The following is a 9299-nucleotide window of genomic DNA, read 5'->3' as shown; positions in this document are numbered from 1 at the left end:
TAGGCCTTTGAATGGGCTACAGGCTGCATTGGGTTCTGCTGCTTTTTCTTCCGAGTCGCCTGCCCCTCCTCCCCCGAAGTCATCGGCTCTTCCTCGGTTGTATCACACACAGGTTCGGAAACATTCGATGCGCATTACCGTCCCCTCCTGCACTGGAGGGTTAAGGACAACGTGATTATATCGAACCAAAATTGAAATGTGCAAGTTGACTTTCCTAGTTATACGTCTTCATTTTTATTCTGGGTTTAACAACCATGAGTTTATGACGTATTTTACATGATTAGTTGGCGACTGGACCTTATTGTTTATATCTCTTATTAAGGATCCATCCATCCATACATCAATTATCAAAACCACACACTTACAATCCGAGTCTAGTTTCATATGCTGCGCTGCTGAGCGACCCGCAGAATATTATGCATGAGTACAAGTCACAAGCCCCGTTTCCACTAACACGGGGCCGGTTCTAGCTTGGTGCCTTTTGAGACCGAGGCAAAAAGATGCAGACTCTCCCCGTCGGGGAATCGAACCCCGGTCTCCCGCGTGACAGGCGGGGATACTCACCACTATACTAACGAGGAGATGTACGCGCACTACTTTTACATCTTCAAGATAAACAGCGGATGACTACTAACATTTGCGAGTAATCAATGACTGAGCTTCATGTCATGACCATGGTGCTCAAGAGAAGAAAAAATACATAATGTACGTCCACTGATACCAGAACAACCATATAGCTTTATACTAAGACGATGATTAAACGGAAAATTCCTTTACAAAACACTGCCACAAAATCATAGTTTCGCAATATTACATCGTGCAACGGGACACAGTGTAAGTACGTGAAGTCGGTAATTAAATCAAGAAAAAAAAGTGAGAGGAAAAGAATACTTTTCTATTATCATATTTTTCTAACTGGCCAAACTGAGTCATATTTTGATTATACACACTAACAGAAAAACAGTGCAAATCTCCGGTAGTCCGTTTCACTTGCGCTCCGCTATGGGGCAGTAACAAGCAGAGCTTAAGTGTGGAAGGAAAAAAAAAACACAGGACAGCATCAATCCCAACTTCACAAACGCCGGAGATCGAGATGCTGTAAGCATGACAATTAACATCTTTATCCAAGGGAACAGCTGCAAGACACAGATGCCGCGCCTAACAAAGGTAGGATCGATTCCGAAGTTCAGGCATTTACAGACGCGGACTCTTCTGGAGTTGATTTTTTTCGGGAGATACGCATCAACTTCAAAAGTATGAACCGCATTATATCTATATCTGTTATGACGTTGTAGCTATTGATACTGATGCATCACAAAAATAATTTAAATGTTTTTTCATTCTGACATATGTTCGTTCGGACGAGGATTTTATTATATGAGATAAGTTTTAAATGAAAACTTTTTTTAATCTATATGATTAATTCTCGAATCTAAGCCAGACTTCACATAAATCATTCATTCATAAATATAATGGAACATACAACATCCAGGTATCCATGAAATTTATGATCAGGCTATACGTTTGTGATAACAACAAAACAACACAACATGTATATTTACAATATATGGGCCTATTGTTTAATATTGCCTCCAAATTATAGCCAGACAATAACGCAATAGGCCGACATCAAACTATTTTCATGTAAAACAAAAGTGCTGGCAGTTTGCTTGTGCTTACAGACCCCGCCTTGAGCCCATCCAGAAAGATCCCAAAAATAACCGACAAGCAAAGGTTGTAACAATCTGAGCATGTTTAGTTTAATGTAATCAGGAGCCGAATTAATAACGCGAATAAATGATCAAACCGAAAGTCTGTAGTCGGGAATATCCGATAACGTCTTTGACGTGCAGTTAAGATAGTCAGAGGAAAAACCTTGTAGTTTACTTATATATATGCCTAAATATATGAGTGTGTCTCTCCGGTGATTTAATGATGAATATAACGATTACATATCAAATCACACATTAAGCAATTATTATATTACTAGGTTGAACGTTTTCACTATGTCTGTCGTCACCTTGATTTCACGATTTTGACTATTCTTCTTATCCCAGATTGAACAAGTCATTGTGGCGATGCAAGATCCCGACATGGGGATAAAGATGAAGAATCAAAGACTGTTAATCACAGTGATTCCACATGCGATGACAGGTGCACGATACATATTTTACTTTTTAAAAATAATTTTTCATGCCGCCCGGGTTGTCTTACACCCGGCCGTGCAGTGTCCCGGGGGCCGGGTCCTAATGGTCATTTAAGCCCTTCACAGGAAAGCCCATACATCGGCGGTCTTCGGGAATCCTGTGCATTAAGACTGTCATCGATCTCCTTGCGCTCATATTTATTTATGTAATTTATTTATCGAGTTCAGCGTTTTTGATTTATGACGGCTTAATGCATTTCTCGACTCTAACTAGATGCCTTCCTCGCTATGCCTTCCCAGGAAATGATATCGTGGAGTGGCTAATTCAGAAGTACTCCATCATGGAAGAAGGTAGGGCCGAGAAGTATGTAGGGAAGCGTTACCTGGTGCTCTTATGTGAGGTTAATCGATTGTTTTTTTCCCTTCGTGACGACGATGGCGCCCCTGCTGGCGAAAGACGTCATCAGGTTTTTTTTTTTTTGTAATAAAATAACAGAAATAAACGAGTCTTTTGAATAATAAATACAAATGAAGTAATAGAATTTGTCATCCATACAACAGATTAGCCTAGCTGCATTTATGTGTAAGCATATGCAATTCACGTGTCTGACAGAAGCATGTTCTGTTCCATTGATATTGCTGAGCCTGTGAATTAATAAATGTCAGAATTGAGCTTGTCCATAACATAGACACCCCATTCGCCTGAAGCTTTTGGGATTTTCTTCCCCTGGCGTCAATTTATCTGCTGAATTATTTATCTTTCTGCTGAGAGGCTATTAGTACAAATAATCTGTAGGCCAGTCCCGAGTCGCGCCGCTACGCATGCTGAGCTGTACGGTTTGATAGTCCCGATGCAAACTTCGCTGATAGCCAGAGGCAGTCAGTCATGCCTGGAGAAATATCGCTATCCGTCTCCCTCATTATGCACTTCTGCAAGACGCTGTTGTCCTGAATTCCCGGGCGATGCAGATGAGGTTTTAAATAGCAAGGGAGCAGATTTCCCTGATTTACAGCCCAGATTGGAAAAGAAGTCGGAATGGAAAGGAGGGGACTTTTAGGCAGTAGATGGCAGATGCATTAACAGACTTGAATGGGCAAAAAACCTGTTGCCCCGGTAAGCAGTTACCCCTCCCTGTAAACACTAGGCTTCCCCCTAGCAGCGCTGTTGCTGCGCCGGTCTGAAACCCCCGGGAGCGCCTGACTGCCAATGGCCGCGGAGGCAGCCGGAAAGTGGAAAGTCCCAATTACTCGTAATTAATTATAGTTCCGATGAGGAATGCACCATCCCCGCGGCTTATTCTGTGCACCATGTCAACGTTTTTTCCAGTTACTTGCTATACCGTAAAATAAAATATAATATGCCTACTCAGTTTCTAGTTATCGTGTGTTCTACTGTATTCCACTGACAAAAATTTAGAGAATTACTATGCCTAAATCTGGGCTACGAGTAGTGGATTTGTTTGAGCTTTGAGTAGTTTACGTGGAAATGAGTGACCACTTTGTGTGTTTTCAGAGGCACTTCATGTGGGGAATCTGATCGTGAAGCACGGCTACATTTACCCCCTAAAGGACCCCAGGACGCTCGTCCTGGGGCCCGACGAGACGCCGTATCGCTTCCAGGTAACCTAAAACCACGGTTTCTTCAGATGGAGGGCAGCGCGAGAGGGTGGTGGCCATGTGGGGGGGCACGCATATCGAAACTATTCGTTGGAGAGACTGCGGAATTACCGTGTAGGACAGTATTTCTCAATCTGGTCCGGGCTCCAGAGCTGAGAGGGTGCAAAAACGTAGACTGTCTGGTAGGGAGCTGGGAGGGAGCAAAAACGTGGATCATCTGTGTGTCGCCGAGGACCGGATTGGGAAACACTGATGTATGAGAACCAATGCCAGTTAAAGTAGCAAAATGCCTTCCACCCGCCTTGTCCCTGACATGTTAAATCACAAAGCACCTTTGTCACGCTGCTTCTGAATAGTTTCAAATGACAGCATCTCCTTTTTGCTAGACTCCGTACTTCTGGAGCTCTCAGCAGTGGCCAGCCTCCGAGCTAGATTACGGTGATTACCAATTATTAATCATGTGCTCGCCTATTACATCATTACTTCCCTTTACTAGAATAATAGAAAAACACAGTTTCTTGCCATGTCTTTCTTTTGCTCTTCTAAAGCGATTTATTTGACTAAGAAGAATATCAGAAAGCAAGGGCAGCTGATAGACTATGAAAAGGTAAGAGAAAATTTTTATTTATGTACATTTCAATGCTATTCTTATTCGCTGGTCTGAAGCATTGCTTGATGAGATCATGTGATAGCTGAATGCTCATGGGAGTTTTACTTACACAAAATATTATGAGGGTAGAAGGAAAAATGATTGGTTCAGAGAGATAACCAATTAGATTGTACATGAGGTGGATCCGAGCAACTAGAGGAGGCAGGAGCAACCAATCAGATGTCTTGGTCCTGCCTCCTCTGCAATCTGATTGGTTATCTATCCGAACCAATCATTTTCCTTCTGCCCTCAGAACATTTTTGTGTAAGAAAACCTCCCACCAATTATGCACATAGTAGGATCGCACATAGACATCCACCAACTTGCCGCCATGTTGCGTCAGGGTCAACGCATTTTAGGTTCTCATCAGTAAGAGGGTTTGTGAATCCGACACTGCCAGCTGATATCCTGGGAGGGGTTCGGCCTGTGAGTCATAACGTGAACCCATGCAGCAACGCAGCCAGCCGTGCGACCTGGCAATGTCGCATTTAAACATCGTCTCCGCAGGACAGCTACAACATGTTGCACAAACGGATCAACCACACCTGGGACTTCGTGGTGATGCAGGCGAAGGAGCAGCTCAGGTAAACCCCACCCCAGCCCGGGAATACTGTCGCATCGAGCTATGAAATCAATTTCATAAATGCACACAAGGGGACAGATGAGAATGGATGAATAAATCTCGTATTAAGAGGATGATGATGTTACCTAAATTAAAAAGTAACATGGTGTGTGGTCATAATTTCCCTCCTATCTGTTAAATCAGACCTCAGCCTAAACACTAGAGTCGGAAATCCATTTCTAAGTGAAAAAGGAAACAGAAAAATGAAAACCCTACCTTGCAGTTCAGTGATTACCGCTATATGCTAATTACCCAGTATGCTTTCTGACTCTCCATCGACTGCTCTGCTCCTACCAGGGCAGCCAAACAGAGGCGCAAGGCGGACCGCATCGTGCTGGAATGTCAGGAACAGGCCTACTGGCTCGTCAACAGACCGCCAGTAAGCACCTCCCCCGAAACCCCTGACTCCCTACATCTGCCCCGGCGAAAACCCAGTATGCTGTGATTAGAGTAAAGCACACACTGGGTAAACCTGAACTCAATGCACCTTGGCAGCTCGAATATCGCCTCAGGCTGGGGGCGATTCTAGGATTTTTTTGAGGTTGTGGGGCAGAGTGGTGGCTCTGGGCCTAGGGATCTGTGCAAGCAAGTGGAAGGTTGTTGGTTCAAATCCTGTGAATGCCCAGAGTGATTCTACTCCGTTGGGCCTTTCAGCAAGGGCCTTAACCTGCAATTGCTTTGTCCTGGGTATGACATTAATCTACATGCAGGCCTGTTAGGAGATCCTTCAACTTACAGGGGAAACTTGGCAGGATTGGCAGGAAGGCATAGGCAGGGTCCCATTCCCCCACAGAGAGCTGGGGGGTTGTGCAGTTCTCTCCCACGACAACGGGTTTGTTCAATGAAGGAAGGCAAAGGAAACATCTGTAAGGACATATGGAACATTTCCGGTATAATTTTCGATCTCCGTCATCTCCAGAGCATTGAGCTCAGCAAAATTCACGGGGGGGGGGGAGTTTTATCTTCGTTAAGTAAGACACACAGAGTGTCTCCATGCATACTTTGTGGGGGAGGAATATATCACTTCAGGCCTGATAACCCACTACTGCTTCAGTGTGATCATGAAATATTTACTTAGCTGGGAAGAAGCCTATGTTCTGTGGGACGAGAGCTTTCAGAAGACAGACAGGACAGCAGGCTGCGGGAATGAGCAACTGCACCCTCGCTGAGTGTAATTTGGAGTTCATGAATAACACAGGAGAGTGGAGAATGAAAGTGTGGGACAGGAGCAGAGTGTGGTGTGTATCTGGCTTAATCCCGGCCGTCACTAGGGCCCCTTTCTGCTGGGTGCGCAGCATCTCTCAGGGCTAATAAGCATCAGCGTTTATGTGGGCCATTATCCCCATCCGGGGCGGCATCAGGAGGTGGGAATGGCAGCCACGCAGCTGCGGATCACATCCTAAATTCAGCTTATTTTGCAGATGTACCTTTTATTGAGACTAGAGCAGTTGGGGGTTTAGGGACTTCTCTCAGGGGTCCAGTGGTGATGTCACTCTGCTGACTGTGGGATTTAAACCGGCAACCTTCCAGTCATAGGCGGCGACTGCCAACCCGCTCAGCCACACACCACCTTCATTGATGAAACCCACCGTTTTGACGCCAATTAGACGGAAACACAGTTGAGCCAAAAACCACGCAGCGTAGGGCCCCCCAGTCAGGTGCTGCTCGTGTTTAAAAGGCAGGGACGCTCTGCACTCTGGTACGGCCAGGTGGACGGGGGAAGCTGGGGGGGGGGGGGGGGATTAAAACCAGCAAATGACAAAATGGCCGCTTCCTGCCTCCTTTCTCTTTGCCCGAGAAACACGAGACGCATCGCTAAGACTGGTGATGCTTGGATCTGGGAGAGAGGAGTGCGAAGGGACTGGGAGACGGCCTGAAGCTAAAATGCAGACATGCTGTGTTTGCGTCTCCCCCCCCACCACCCCCCCACTTGTTGGGCCTTTTAAACGAGCTGGAAGAGGATCCCACCTCCGGAATACCGGATCCATTATCTGACCTCTATTCCTGCGGCTCAGGCTTAATGCTGCATGTTAGCGGAGAGATAATGGATGTAATTGCAAATAGCAGCGTAATAATTTGCCAAATAGTCTCTCTGCTGTTAAGTCCTGAGCTGATCTGAAGCACTTTAATTGGGATTTAAGGAAACCATGTTAAATCAGATTGCATTCAGTATCGACATTTGGTTAGTTTATTCTGTAAAGCAGGGTACCCCAGTCCTGATCATGGATACTGTGTCACCGACTGGCCCTCCAGGACCGAATGGTCCTTTTGGAAAGCTGTCACACTGTCCCCTACTGGGCAGTGTCGCCATGGGCTGTACCCAGTGGCATCATGGGAAATGTGACCAGTAGTGCTAAGGGGTATTAATGCAGCGTTAGACCGGCGTCAGTCTGCTTGAGAGAAACGAGCTCACTCTTCATCTGAAGTTCAGCTAAGGATTTCTCACCCTCTGATTTTCTGCAGCCGGGAACATTCAGCGTTCAAGAACAAGGCCCTGAGCGAAGGAACCGGCACAACTCCCGAGTCCAGCTGGTCTGAGCTTTTTATTAAGCATATACATTTTTTCCGTAATGCCAGTACCTGCTGTTTATCGCCTCTGTCAGTCACAGGACCGGATCCGGGCAAACAAGAGAGCCGCTCGGGGCCTAGATAAGATCAAAGTCATGAAGAAAAAATATGTATATTAATATCTATATATATATGGCAGCTATAGGCAGAATAGGCTGTTGCCTTGGGCCCCCAAATTACCCAAGGAAGTGAAGTGATAATCAGTGTTTTTGGTGGGAGGGCATCCGAGGGAAGCTCGTGTGTGAGTGTGACAGCACTTCGTTGTGCTCATCTTTCTGTCTCACTTCTTCCTCACTTCCTGCTCTCGTTTTCCATGCTAACGTAAGTACGTCAGCAGTCCCACAATACATACTCGTAATAGTGCTATATTATTCATGGTTTCTAGACTGGATGTCTGCTTAGTAAAGCCAGGAGCTGAGTGTGAGCAGAATTCCTACTGTCTGATTCCTTGCATGTGATTCGCTCGTGGGAGTTTTACCCTCACAAAAATGTTCTGAGGGCAGAAGGAAAAATGATTGGTTCAGAGAGATAACCAATTAGATTGTAGAGGAGGTGGGTCTAAGGAACTAGAGGAGGCAGGAACAAGACATCTGATTGGTTGACCCCCCCCCCTCCTCTAGTTGCCTGTATCCACCACTTCTACAGTCTGATTGGTTATCTCTCTGAACCAATGAACCTTGTGCCCTCAGAACATTTTTGCGCAAGTAAAACTCCCATAAACATGTGGCTTATATCATGTTTAGAGACGGTTTTGTTTCTTCCTTCTTTACAGAACAGAACGCGGACTACTACAAAAGAGAGGTAAGCCTGAAAGAATTTAGAGTGAACCTATTTCAGCTGATGGGATGGTTGCCAAGAACAACCAAAGAGGGTGATTAAGTGGGCTCTTAAGAATGCTGTCATAAGAAAATTGCTTCGGAAGGATCTACATCTGTGTTGTCGTTTTCTTTTGTTGGCTCTCAGATATTGACAAATTCTGTTTAAAGGTACAACAGCATGGCTCTTATCAGGGCTTGGATGTGTACCATGCTGTGCCTTTTTTCTGACTCTTATATTCCCCGTGTGATTTTTCATGGCTCCCGACACCAGATTGAACACATCAGGAAATCCCTGGGCCGCTCGAGGGTCAAGTCCTCCATCTGCCTGGAAAGGTTGGATAACAGCCTCCCCCACCTACCCCCCCCCAACACCTGTGATTCAGCCTCAGTCCCAGCATAGCTGGGGGACCACTGGTTCGACACCAGTCCACATTAGTCCCTAACTGGGGGATATCTCTGGGTATTCTGTATACTGTGCCTCTGATTGGTGGGGGGGGGGATCTATTTCATGTTAATTCTGACAAAAATGCTGGGGACTGCTCTTTGTGAAAATCTAACCTCGTTATTTCGTTCTTTCGTCCATCTGCCCATCCATCTTTCACCATAAATCTCAGAGTCACACATATCCTGGATTAATGATGCCTAACTAATATTGAAACCGGTTGACTATTAAACTGAATTGAACTGTATTTAACTGCAAATAATTACTTAATATTGATCAGAAGGTCGCCGGTTCAAGCCTGGCTTCAGCACACTTGTGGGTCCTTGAACAAGGCCCTTAACCCCCAGGTTCCTGGGAGCCTCTACGGGCAGCTGCCCTTTGCTACCAAGCTTTCTCTCACCTATGGAGAGCAAGATGGAGGAGATGAAAAGAGAATT

The 9299-nt window shown here is 45.5% G+C and overlaps 1 non-coding gene across 1 annotated transcript; it reads right to left on the bottom strand.

The window, feature by feature from the left end:
* Window positions 1–509: 509 nt before the first annotated feature.
* Window positions 510–581, bottom strand: trnad-guc (transfer RNA aspartic acid (anticodon GUC)). The gene has a single exon. It is a non-coding gene; the product is annotated as a tRNA-Asp (tRNA).
* Window positions 582–9299: the final 8718 nt, after the last annotated feature.

Source organism: Brienomyrus brachyistius, unplaced genomic scaffold, assembly GCF_023856365.1.
Source record: "Brienomyrus brachyistius isolate T26 unplaced genomic scaffold, BBRACH_0.4 scaffold328, whole genome shotgun sequence".
NCBI classification, from domain to species: domain Eukaryota; kingdom Metazoa; phylum Chordata; class Actinopteri; order Osteoglossiformes; family Mormyridae; genus Brienomyrus; species Brienomyrus brachyistius.
This window is presented reverse-complemented; position numbering and strand designations above follow the sequence as displayed.